The sequence below is a fragment of the Eptatretus burgeri genome, chromosome 13, assembly GCF_056783735.1.
Source record: "Eptatretus burgeri isolate ZD-2024b chromosome 13, Ebu_testis_v1, whole genome shotgun sequence".
NCBI lineage: Eukaryota > Metazoa > Chordata > Myxini > Myxiniformes > Myxinidae > Eptatretus > Eptatretus burgeri.
This window is the reverse complement of record NC_140973.1, coordinates 38,776,113-38,788,045: the sequence shown is the minus strand read 5'-3', so window position 1 is coordinate 38,788,045 and position 11,933 is coordinate 38,776,113. Positions and strand designations below refer to the sequence as shown.

Sequence of the window (11,933 nt, the reverse complement as noted above, 5' to 3'; positions counted from 1 at the left end):
GATAGGAGGGAAACCACGGGGTAACATCCCTGGGTCAGATTGAGGGTGAGTGTGTCGGAGTGGTGCTGAGGTGTCGTCCACCAGACGGCGGTCTCCTTGGGTTAACCTGAGGCGGTCCCTTCGGGTGGGTGCCTGGAATGTCCTATCCCTAAGAGAGGATGATCACCTGTCTCTGTTATCATCTGAGCTCAAGCGTTTGGACATCGGGATTGCAGCTCTCTCTGAGGTTCGGAGACCGGATTGCGGCGAGATAATGGTGGGTGGTTACACCTACTATTGGTCTGGTCGCTTTGATGGTTACCATACCCAAGGAGTTGCTGTAGCTGTGTCCAATAAGCTGACCCCAATGATAATTGAGGTAACACCGGTCAACGAACGTATTATGAGATTAAGGATTCGTCACTCCTTAGGTGTCATTTCCCTGGTCTGGTCTGGTCGGTCTGATGGTTACCATCAGGGATGTGTACTTGCCCCCACACTTTTCAGCACTTGTATGGACTGGATTCTAGGGAGGATGTCGGAGAGATCAAGTTGCGGTGCGTCATTTGGGAATGTCAAGATCTCGGACCTTGACTTTGCAGATGATGCAGTCATCTTCGCGGAGACTTTAGACATCCTCTTGGGGGCCCTCGAGGTGCTGAATGAGGAGTCGGAGCCGTTGGGATTACGGGTTTCTTGGGTCAAAACTAAGATCCAGGCTTTCGGTGACATCTTGGATGCTGCTGTCCTGTCTGTGTCTGTTTGTGGTGAGGATGTTGAGGTCATGGAGAGATTCACTTACCTTGGCAGTGATATTCATGTCTCTGCTGGCTGCGAGTCAGAGGTCAATAGACATCTGGGTCGGGCCTGGGGAGTCATGGATTCACTGGATCATGGGGTGTGGCGCTGCCGGTACCTGTGCGGGAGGACGAAAGTCCGAGTCTTCAGGTCCTTGGTACTTCCAGTCTTGCTCTATGGGTGCGAGACTTGGACTCTGACCAAGGATCTGAGACGGAGACTTAATTCCTTTGGTACCAGGTCTCCTCGGAGAATCCTTGGCTATCGCTGGTCGGATTTTGTGTCCAACGAGCGGTTGCTGAGAGAGACTCGGATGAGATTTGTTACCTGCATAGTCCGTGAGCGTCAGTTGGGGCTGTATGGACATGTGGCTCGTTTTCCTGACTCTGATCCTGCTCACCAGATTCTCTCAGCGAGGGAGTCTCATGAGTGGAGGAGGCCAGTGAGTCGACCACGTGCCTCATGGTTGCAACAGGTTGACCATCATCTCAAGGAGATGGGGATGGGCCTGGCATCTGCCTGGGGGATGGCCAGACGGAGGCCCCTGGAGTACCGGCGGAAAGTGGACGCAGCGACGTGCTGTTCTGGCACATGCTCCCATACCTGACCTGTAGGTCAAAACGGATCAGACTCTACTGAACCACGATTGAATAAACTAAACTAGATCGACGCGCATGTAGAAATGCCAAAAAAATAAAATCGAAATATTTTTGAAAAAAAAGTTGCAAAATTTTCTGTTTTTTTTTTTCTAACAAATTTTTTTTTTTTGGTTGGATATCACTTAAAACATGTAGAAATGCAAAAACAAAAATTCAAATATTTTTCAAAATGGTCGCCATAGAGGCCATATTGGACTTTGGACCAAGTCCAAAATCTAATGGCATGATCCTTGGACCATACCTAATCCCCCCACCAAGTTTCGTCGAAATCTATCCAGGAGTTTTTCCGTAATACTGTTCACAAACAAACAAACAAACAGACAGGGGTGAAAACAGTAACATCCGTCCATCTTCGATGGCGGAGGTTAATAACTGTCTCGGGACCGCTATATGTTGTGTGCCATTGCCTCAGAGAACCGGAACAATACAAACCAGGCACAACAAATCCCGCCCATTTAAGGCATAAAGTTATTTTGGGGATCAAATTTAAATTTGATACATCCTTAACCTGAATGTTGATTATAAGGAATATTTTAGTCTTAGTTTGAAGTCAATTAAAGCATTTTTGACGAAGTTATGACCGTAAAATGATTTTGACCTTGAGGCCACGTAAGGTCAAAGGTCATGGTGTCAAATGAAAGCTAATAAAGGACTTGATATATGTCTTCCATAGTAAACACGCATATTCCTAACCTTTTTTGATTTATAATGGAAAATATGTAAATTTGACCGATGACATCATAATGCTTGAATGTGATAACTGTTGTTTAAATCACAGGTACTTGAAACTTGTAAATTATAAATCACAAATAAATGAAAACGTTCTGATCGTAAAACGATTTTGACTCTAGACTTTCATTACCCACCTGTGAATACAATTTGACAGTGTTTGAGCCGGCCGTTTTCCCGTAAAGTTGTATTTTCGTAACCATGTTTTAGTTTTAATGGAAAATTTGTAATTTGACCGATGACCATAACCCCCAAAACTTCGGACCCTACCGATCTTCACAAATATGCATTTTTCACTATAGGAATGGGTAGGATTATAAGTGCCAAATAGAATAAGGTTCACTATAAGCTTAGTTTGAAGTAAATCGGATCATTTTGACGAAGTTTTGAGCGAAAAACGATTTTGATCTTTTCATGACCTTGTCTTTGAACTTTGATCCAATTGGACCCAAAAGTTAATGGGGTCGTCCAAGGTTCATTGCCCACTTGTAGATTAAATTTGATAGTGTTTGCTAAAGCCGTTTTTCCGTAAAGTTGCTCACAGACAGACAGACAAATAAACCGGACGATTACAATATCCCGCTCCCTCCCTCCGGCCTCTGGGGGGGGGGGCGGGATAACAAAACACCACGAAGGAAACCCATAAAACTTCTTTGCCCGAGTTCATAGAGGAACATGAACATAAGTTGTGTGAAGGGTTCTTTTGGAAAATGCTTCTACAACAACTACATGATACACCAAGGATATCAAGAAAAAACCACATTCATTACTTGATGGAGAAGTTCATTTGAATAAGTTATTAACATAGTGCATGCTATTTAAACTTGGGGACTCCAACAGGATGCTCATGCTTTAACGCTGAATACTTAGTTTATATTTTTATCCCCCGACAACCAAAGGTCATGGAAATAATCTATTGGAGAGATGAACATAATGGGCACCATCTATGAAATGTACTGCAAAAGCGTTGCTTGTCTTGCAATGAGAGCAGATATGGGGGCCAGATTAACATCCACGACGAGGGGCAGCTTACTCATTGATGTAAGACTGCCTTTAAGGCACCAGAAAAACTGGACAGCTGAATTGTGAGTCTGCCTCCTCTGAGATAGCTCTGCGTGAAGATCATTTATATTTACATGCTTTCTCTCTCAGGCTGACAGGATAGTTCAGAGATTGTGTGCTCACCTTTGAGCTGTTTAATGTGGGTTTAAATCCTGCTTTAAAGGTAGGATATTACATCAATGGATATAGGGTCTCCTTCAGAGGGAATATTATTCCGATTTCCAGTATACCAGCATTCGCTGGTATTTGTTAAAGATGCCATAGCTTCTATCGGAATTAGTAAACCATTATGTGCCAGGTCCCCTGGCCACATTCCAATTAATTGCCCAAGTTGATGGATGATTTTGGCAACGCCGGTGATGGCGTAACAATCTGTCCAGGATAAACTCTCAACTACAGAAACATTACAACAACCAGTCATGGAAGCCCTGATATCCCTCCTTCCGAGGGACACGCATTTTGCGATGCAATGCCCTGCCAGCGAAGTAGAAATCTGACGGTTTATAGTTGGGTTGGGAATCAAACCCAGACTCCCAAAGCATACACTTCAACCCACCAATCTCTCTGACCATCCTAACAAATCAATCAAGTATATCAAGAATGAATGATCAGAATGAGCTCTGAATTTAACAGATTACAGGTGTAGAAATGTTTCCTGTAAAAAGGTCAAAAAATTGAAAATGCAACCATTGTTTACATTCTAATAGGTGGGTTGCAAGGCAATTATAAAAGACGGAGTTTATGATTGAAAATCGAAGACAAATGTTAAGTGGGTGGAACTAGAACTGATAAACCAAAGTAGTAAACAAACAGTGATTTTCATATTTATTGTAGCTGTTCTCATGCTATACATCATTAACAACAGACTCAATTCAAGTTATCATCATGTTAAGTTAGCATCTTTCCATTTTGATACATTAATTGAATTTAGATTAATAATTGTGTCATAGGTTGTTGGGGAGATAGAGATTTTTGTCTTGTCTGGATTTGATACCGACCCAATGATACAGTAAATGCAGTACAGTACTCTAAGTCATTTTTATTAAAAGGTCGTTTCGCATGTTTTTTAATAGATTATGAAGAAGGCATGTCTTACTGCGGAGAAGCAAAATGCTGCTGTGAAGCATAAATTGAGCATACCATGCAGCAGGCTGTGAAAACACCACTAATTGTAGAACCAGTATTTTCGGTTTCCAAAAAGCCTGCAAATTCTATTAAACTCCTGACTGTTCAAAGCTTGCGGGTCTCAGCAAACCTCACCCAGATGACTTCTCCATCACTCTTCCTCGGTAGTGTCCCTGGGCTATGTATTTAGACATGAGTGCGACACAAAAATGCAAGAACTCATAAAAATCCATACATTCATTGGGACCATACACTGTGCAGAACGTTGGTGCTGCCTAAGCAGTATCCTTGGCTTTTGGGCACAATCCTGGATGGGTCGCCTCTCCGACACAGACTAATAAAATGATTGTTTCTTTTAATGTTTTTCGATAATTAATCTTGGCAATTAATTTTCATTTTCTACCATAGACCATTGTGTTTGCATTAAACTTGCAGGACAAAGCGATGTTTATATCTCGCTTTCCCAGCAATGTGGAACGTGAATAGAGGGTAAATATCCATTGATTAAATTATGTTGTCAATGTTTGTTTTAACCAGGGTGCCTGATGCAGAGATCCGACTGTATGTGAAAGCATGCTATACTTGAAATATGCACTGTAACACTTACCACTGCAAGCCTTGTGTAGACAGTAAATGTTTGTGACTTCCTACCACTGTATATCGTCAGTAAATGACAAAACCCACAAACACTTCTACAATCATACTGCCATCAAACCTTGAAACACCTGCAAATGATCATGACCGTGCAAGATCACATGATGTACCATTGTCTTTCGTCACGTGACCCTCTTTGTGAAGGAACAATGCTCCACAGGCCAACTTTTGTTTCTGGTTATTTTTGTTTATGGACAGTTTTGTGATTTTTTTCACCCCTGTAGTTGTGGCTTTGAGTTTCATGAGTATGCAAAGTTTCAATTTTAGAGCCCATCTAGAAAGTACGATACATTTATATGAGTGAGTGAGTATTTGTGTATGACAGCTTTAGAGAGAAATAGGTTACAAATATAAATTGTTGTGGTTGTGTATTGTGTGCTTGTGAAATAACCTAGTAATAGGCATCCACAACCATCCTTGACCATGTTGTAGAACATTGGCCGAGGCCCTCACTTGATTTGTTTTTCTTCTACCCTCACTTTTTCACCTTTTTTTTTTGCTTTTAAAATTGTTTTCTCCACAACTGCTTGAGCGATTGACACGAAACTTTCAACATATGAGCATCTATCCATGGAGAATTGTTTGTTAAATATGTTACATGGTTATATGGATGGAAAATATGGTCTGTTTATTGTAAGCATGGTTTGCAGGGTGTTTCACGTATCAGGAATAAACTTCAAGACTATTTTGTAAGGGATGGTGTATCTCGTGCTTCTGCCATTTTGTCGCACAAATGAGTGAGTTCAATTGGAGTCCCTGGGGAGTTAAAGAGTTTTTGCTTCCTTCGACAGAGAGACAGAGACAGAGACAGAGACAGGAACAGGGAGTAGTTAGAAAGATATGTTGTTGTGTCACCACAGTGCTCACTAATGTTGCACCGCTGAAGTGATGTGCTTGGGAATTATCAAATGAATGTAAGCTCCACTCAAGAGGAAAGCACAGCTCATTTTCCTGATGGACGCTGTATCTCGCCAGTCTCTAAAATCAAGTGATTAGTCCAATTTAAGTCACCCCCCCACCCCCTCAATGGGGCATCCAAGATGCCGAAGCGGTTCATGCACGTATTCTTAAGAAATAACAATGGTATATTAGGAGGAGACAACATAAACAAAGAATCCTAGATGAAAGATAAGACTTCAACAATAAACAAAGGAATAGATCAATAGATACACACTTAACGACAGACGAAGATTAAAGGCACCACCAGCATTCAATCACTCACACCAAACAAAGGAGAGCCTGATAAGGACTTCAAAAACGATATGATTATTATCACAGGCAGCACAGCAATGATATCCCCATGGGTCATGATGGAAACAGTTGAAAGCAAACAGTGCTCGGACCACAAGGTCTGTCTACTCTCTGCTTCTGCCCTCGACTTACTCTCCGTTGCCTGCTAGATTGACTACTGGTGACTGCGCCTGCCATACTGACCCCTCTACCTCCACCCCCTCTACTAGTCTTGCCAGGTTGTACAGAGTGGACATGTACGAATCACACTTTCCTTGTTGGCCTCTAAAAGAACTATACCACCTCTCCCAGTCAACATAAAAACAGAGCAACTTCAGCATTACCGGTTCCTTGTTGCAGAAAGTGTTCTTACCTACACTACCACATGGACCACGTTAACTTAATACCTAACCTGTATGTACCCCCTCTAACCTAACAATATTCAATAGATATGTCCAAAAATCAAAATCTTGGTGTTGGCCAAATGGTTAAGATGACTAGTTTGATATCTTAGGGTTCTGAGTTTGAGCCCTTGTCATGTCATTGAATTAGCACTAGATGGGTTGACTCAGCCTGTCATCCTTCCAAGGTTGGAAAGATCATCCTTCTAACTACCAGCATATTGGGAAGAATGAGCTATTTGAGTATCCTGTGTTGGAGTGGCACCCATCCAGGATTGTGCCCCCAAGCCAAAGAAAAACTGCCTCTGGAGCCTTATGCATCTGAAGACATGATAGGAGTGCTTCTTCAAAAACCAGGATGCCCCAAAAAATTGTTACCACAATCTCATCAAATTTAGATATTTTGTTTTGGACAAACTGATGGCTGAAATAAAGCATTTTGTCACAGCTCTGCATTCAGTGGCTGCTGCAGGCTTGCGAACCAGCAAAGTTATTCCCATGCCATTTATCAAATAAAGTTGCAACAATTTAACCCTCCAGGATCCCAAATTCAACCCAATGGTTCATGCGACAAAATGGCAGAAACATGAGTTACACTTTTCCTTATGAAATAAATTGTTTATTTATTGCTGAAACACACAAAGTACAACCACAACAATTGGCATGATATGTAACATACGTCTCCCCACAGGTGCCACACTCATTTACACAACCAGGCAGTGGTTGAAAAGATATGACAGTGCCAGGCACACCTGCAACCACAGCTGGCTATTTGACAAATGAGAGAGGATGGCGGCAGTCAGAGGTCACCAATGGAAGGACTCAGCGGTCTCGAAGGCTCGCAGCTGGAAAACACAGTCGGCAATGTCACACCATGGCAGAATAGTGTACTGCCTGTGTGAATCAACCATCTCTATTTGTTTCCTCTCCTCATCTCAGCAAGCACCTCAATCCACTTATTTGTGAGGGCGTTCACCCATCCTTAGCCCCATGACCTCTTGCTGTTGTTGGCTGCGATCTCCACATGTGGGTGAGTTTCAGGAGATGGAACGGAGACCAAGCAGGTCTCAAATAATCCACCTCCGTGTGTGTGTGTGTGTGTGTGTGTATGTGTGTGCAGGTGGCACGTGTGCATGAATTGGGCACAATCTTTACTGTAGTGCCTTTAGTAACACTGATTTGAATTGGGCCAGAAGGGACAAAAGTTCAGCATCCACTATATCTAGGCTGTGCCTTTTTCATTTTCAGATTTCCAACAAACTGCCTTGCACTATTTATTGTGTTACATTTTTGGTTGGGTTACTCACTTTTTGTAGTTTTTCTCTTTCACTTTTTTCTCTTTCACATTCACACTTCTCTCTTGCACTTTCACTTCATTTCACTTCAACCGACGCCATGTCATCAGCCAATGATGCCACCCCGCAGCATTGTGCTGCATCTGAAAGAAGAAGAAGAAGAAGAAGATTTAAAGTGAAATTTGAAGCCAGATTTTCTCTGCATTCTAAACATGGTTTCCCGTAATAATATCCCGGTTTCCCTTTTTCCCGCCTCTGGAACAAACTCCCACACTCTCTTCAATCCCACTCTTCTCTCCAGGTCTTCAAAACAGCTGTTCACCACCATGTCTTATCTTCCCTCATCCAAAACCATGATCTTTTCTACCCCATTAATCCACCCCAAACCCAGCTCCTTCAAATTCACTGCTTTCTTTCCTGAAAGTCCCTGGAGTGTCCCTCTTGTTTATCCTGTCAACCACATCCCTCTCCCTTCCACAGGTCTCCTCATGTCTCTGTTCCCCCACTGTTTTATGCACCCCTCTCTTGCCCCTCTTGTCTCTTGCTCCCTTTGTTGTATGTTCGGTGTGTTAGCTCTCATACGAGCCTTGACATTGTATAAACAAATAAAATAAAATTAATGTTTTTTTTTTTTTGCGTTTTTAAAATCCCACTTGTATAAGAACTTCATTTTTAACTTATTTTTGATATTTTGACAAAATTGCTGACAATGTTTGCGATATTGGCCTATTGGAAATGCATAAAAATCGATACCTGTCGATAACCTACATATTTAAATTGAGCAAAATGTTCATATTTTTACTTGTGTATACCTTAATTGAATTCACCATAACCTCCCATCTACAATTCAGCCATTCAGAATCATTTCAAAGTTGGCTCCAGCTGTCAAAGCTCAAAATTAATTATCGCTCGCTGGTAGCTTGTGGGGCACAATCCACCTCTCCACCTGAGAACTCGATCTGCTTGGCTAGCAAAAGGGGTAAATTACTGAGAAAAAGCAAAACGTCCGTACTATAGTGCCCCCGATCCCTCCTGATGCCCCCGCCCTTTACTGATTGTGGTACTTGTGCGGCAAGGCCTTTGACTTAGCGCATCAGAAAGCACCTCCCTCTGGAGGCTTTCTCCGTCAATGTGTGACATCCTGACCCCCAGAGTCCGTGTTTCGGCCTCAGCAGTATGGTGAAGAGTTCGATCAATCCAGCGTTCCCAGCCGCATGAAAAATTCATCTCGGGTTTCTGCCAGAGCTCCCCTCTCTCCAAACCCCCTCCATTTTCAATTTTCTTTCACTCTTCATCCTCCCTTTGACTGCTTTGCTTTGCTCTCATTATTTTTGCTATCATCGTCCTTTTTCACCTCGCACTTTTCTTCTTTCGTGTTACTGTTTCATATCCATTTTCACATTCCAAACTCTGACTTTACATCATAAAGCCGTACATGTAAGCACGAGCGGTGGATTAGATAGCACCAACATGGAGAGTCTAAGTTTACCCTATAAAATCATCTTGGATCTCTACAGCCAAGTTGTTCTATATCCCAGCACCTAAGGATGTTTTTCACTTCTGGAATGAGAAATTCCTTTTGGCACAGCATCCTTCGCTTGATTTTTTTTTTTCTTCCTCTCTCTTTAATCAGCTGGATCCTGAAATCCAGTAAATATATCATGTGATATCTTAAATTGCAGTATTAAACATTTCTTCACAGTTAAAGTATCCCTGTGATGGTCTATTAATTGTTTGCTTGTTTAGTGTTGAAGGACAATTGAGTGAAAAAATGATAACTTGACCATTAAAAACAACATCAGTTGTTTTGTGACAATAGGCAGTTTAACTTTTATTATTAATTGCATATCATGTGGCACTCCAGTGCATTCTGGAGATACTAGAATGTAAGACCCATCACTTCTCTGACGGGAATTCCAATATTTGTGTAATTGCTAACAACAACAACAACAACAACAACAAAAAACAGTTGTTATTAATGGCAAATATAAAATTAGGCAGTGTGTAGATACCGGCCCAGCTCTACACTCAGGGAGCGAGGAGGGGAAGAGTGATAATGGGATATTCATCACAGCCTTTTTAGATGATCAATTCCTCAACAACACATGAAGAGAAAGATCAAAATAAATAAATAAAAATTCTCACTCTCCCCCTTCTCCTCCTCCTCTTCCTTCATTTGATCAAACTGTCTCTGGTAAGTATTAGGCACGGGCCATGCCAGGAAACAAACTCTCCTCATGCGTGTACGTGCATTACGTCATATGCTGCGTGTACGTATATGTGTGTATGTACGTGTATTTGGTGCGCTGCCTGATTAGTGGTGTCCCCTACAGGACAATTGTTTACGGACGCACGCGCACACGCAGGGACAGACGCATGCATGCACGTGCACACACAGGCACACTGAGACCGAGCTTCTTGTATGCATTAGATGTAACCCCTTTGTTGCAATACTTATTTATTTCTTGAGGTGTGGTTGTTTGTTCTGTTGAATAATAAATTTTAATCAATTGGATTTGGGACTCAATGGTGCTCTGGAGTACCTTGCAAGGTCTCAAAAAGGAAAATTTCCTGCCAAATATACAATAGATAAGTGGCCAGTTTTACAGCAGTGAAAGCAATGCCGCATGTTTTTACTGACAGTGATCTTAGGTGTAGCCTCCATAGATCTGTGAAGGTCAAAGATTAGTTCCTTTGAAATCACCATGGGTTGTAATGGAAATGCCATCTTTTCACTTAGGAAAAGGGAGTTATTAAGAGACGGGGAAGGTAGGATGGAAAAGGGATTTGGTGGGGAGTAAAGTTGTAAAGGAATAGTGACGAGAAAAGAAGGAATTTCCATTGGTGAGGATGAAGGAAAAAGAAAGGGTGTTGATGGTGAAAGAACAAGAAGGCCTCCAGATTCTAAAACACTTACTATTCCATGATCATTATTGATGCCTCAGTGTAAAATTAAGGACCTCAGAGTAAAGATGGTTATGGAAATGAATCATGGTGTATAAAGTGGTGCTTTAAGTCCTGTTGGGCTGGCAGGGTAAAATGCTTTTTAAAGGATAACCTCGACTCCTCGAGCACCATTACCAACAAATACCTTCCTCCCATCTTGGAAAAGCTTTCTCCGTGCAAAAGCTCCATTTTCCCTGTTTTTAGGAATGATCCTTTTTTTTAAATCCCAGATATTTGGCCAATACATGATTCATTTCACGTGCCAAGGATGGGTCGTGGCGAAGGTGACCCGCAGCAGGTGAAGGCAGATAAAAGTTTTACACTGAGAGCGATTTGTTCACCAAATAGTGTTTTCTGACCATGACCTGACAATCGGTTGTGGATCCGACATGCCCTAAACCACATCTTCCATCACAGATCATAATTCCTTCTGTGAAGTAGGAAAAACTTGACAAAGAAAGGTCACAACACAGCCCTCAGTGGAAAACAATAGAAAATATTGTTGAGGAGACAAGGACATGCAAAGAGGAAGATGAGACTGTTTGTTTGGCCAGCAGGTAGCTGTAGAGGTGATGTGATGGTTAGATTCCCTCAGGCACATAACACTGCTGATGCAGTAACACTTTAATGACACATTTCATATTCAAGCACCAACAATCAGAGATAAGGGAATTAGGCTGTTAGCTGTTAAGATTTATGGTATTGCTTTGGACAGCTAAGCATGAGGTAAAACATTTGGACAAGTTCCAGCTATGGCATTAAACAGAAGTCGTCATGGCAGTGCATGACGACCAAGTTGAATAGAGATGGGATTTAACTTGTTAATGTGATGTTGTGGTTTGGCCCCACATTGAAAGCTGAACAACAACATCATACTCAGAAGTTAAAGCAAAATCTTGAAAAGAAATATTCAAATAGTTTGTCGCAAGAATTAAGTTTCATTTTCTTAATCTATGGTTCCCAATCACAGATATAATGCTATCTTTGTATCCTAGCCCATTTCAAGAATAATCTCCCCATATGAAGCAAAACCAGCACTTTAGATGAGCAGGCAG

At 41.8% G+C, this 11,933-nt stretch overlaps 1 long non-coding RNA gene across 1 annotated transcript in view; it reads right to left on the bottom strand.

Annotated features, from left to right (window-relative positions):
* Positions 1-6,919: 6,919 nt before the first annotated feature.
* Positions 6,920-11,933, bottom strand: part of LOC147014262 (uncharacterized) — a 23,937-nt gene continuing 18,923 nt past the window's right edge. Inside the window, exons 2-3 of the long non-coding RNA XR_015050437.1 lie at positions 7,945-8,075; positions 6,920-7,482 (exon numbers count right to left, since the gene is read on the bottom strand). This is a non-coding gene — a long non-coding RNA (uncharacterized LOC147014262). The remainder of the gene's footprint in view (positions 7,483-7,944; positions 8,076-11,933) is intronic.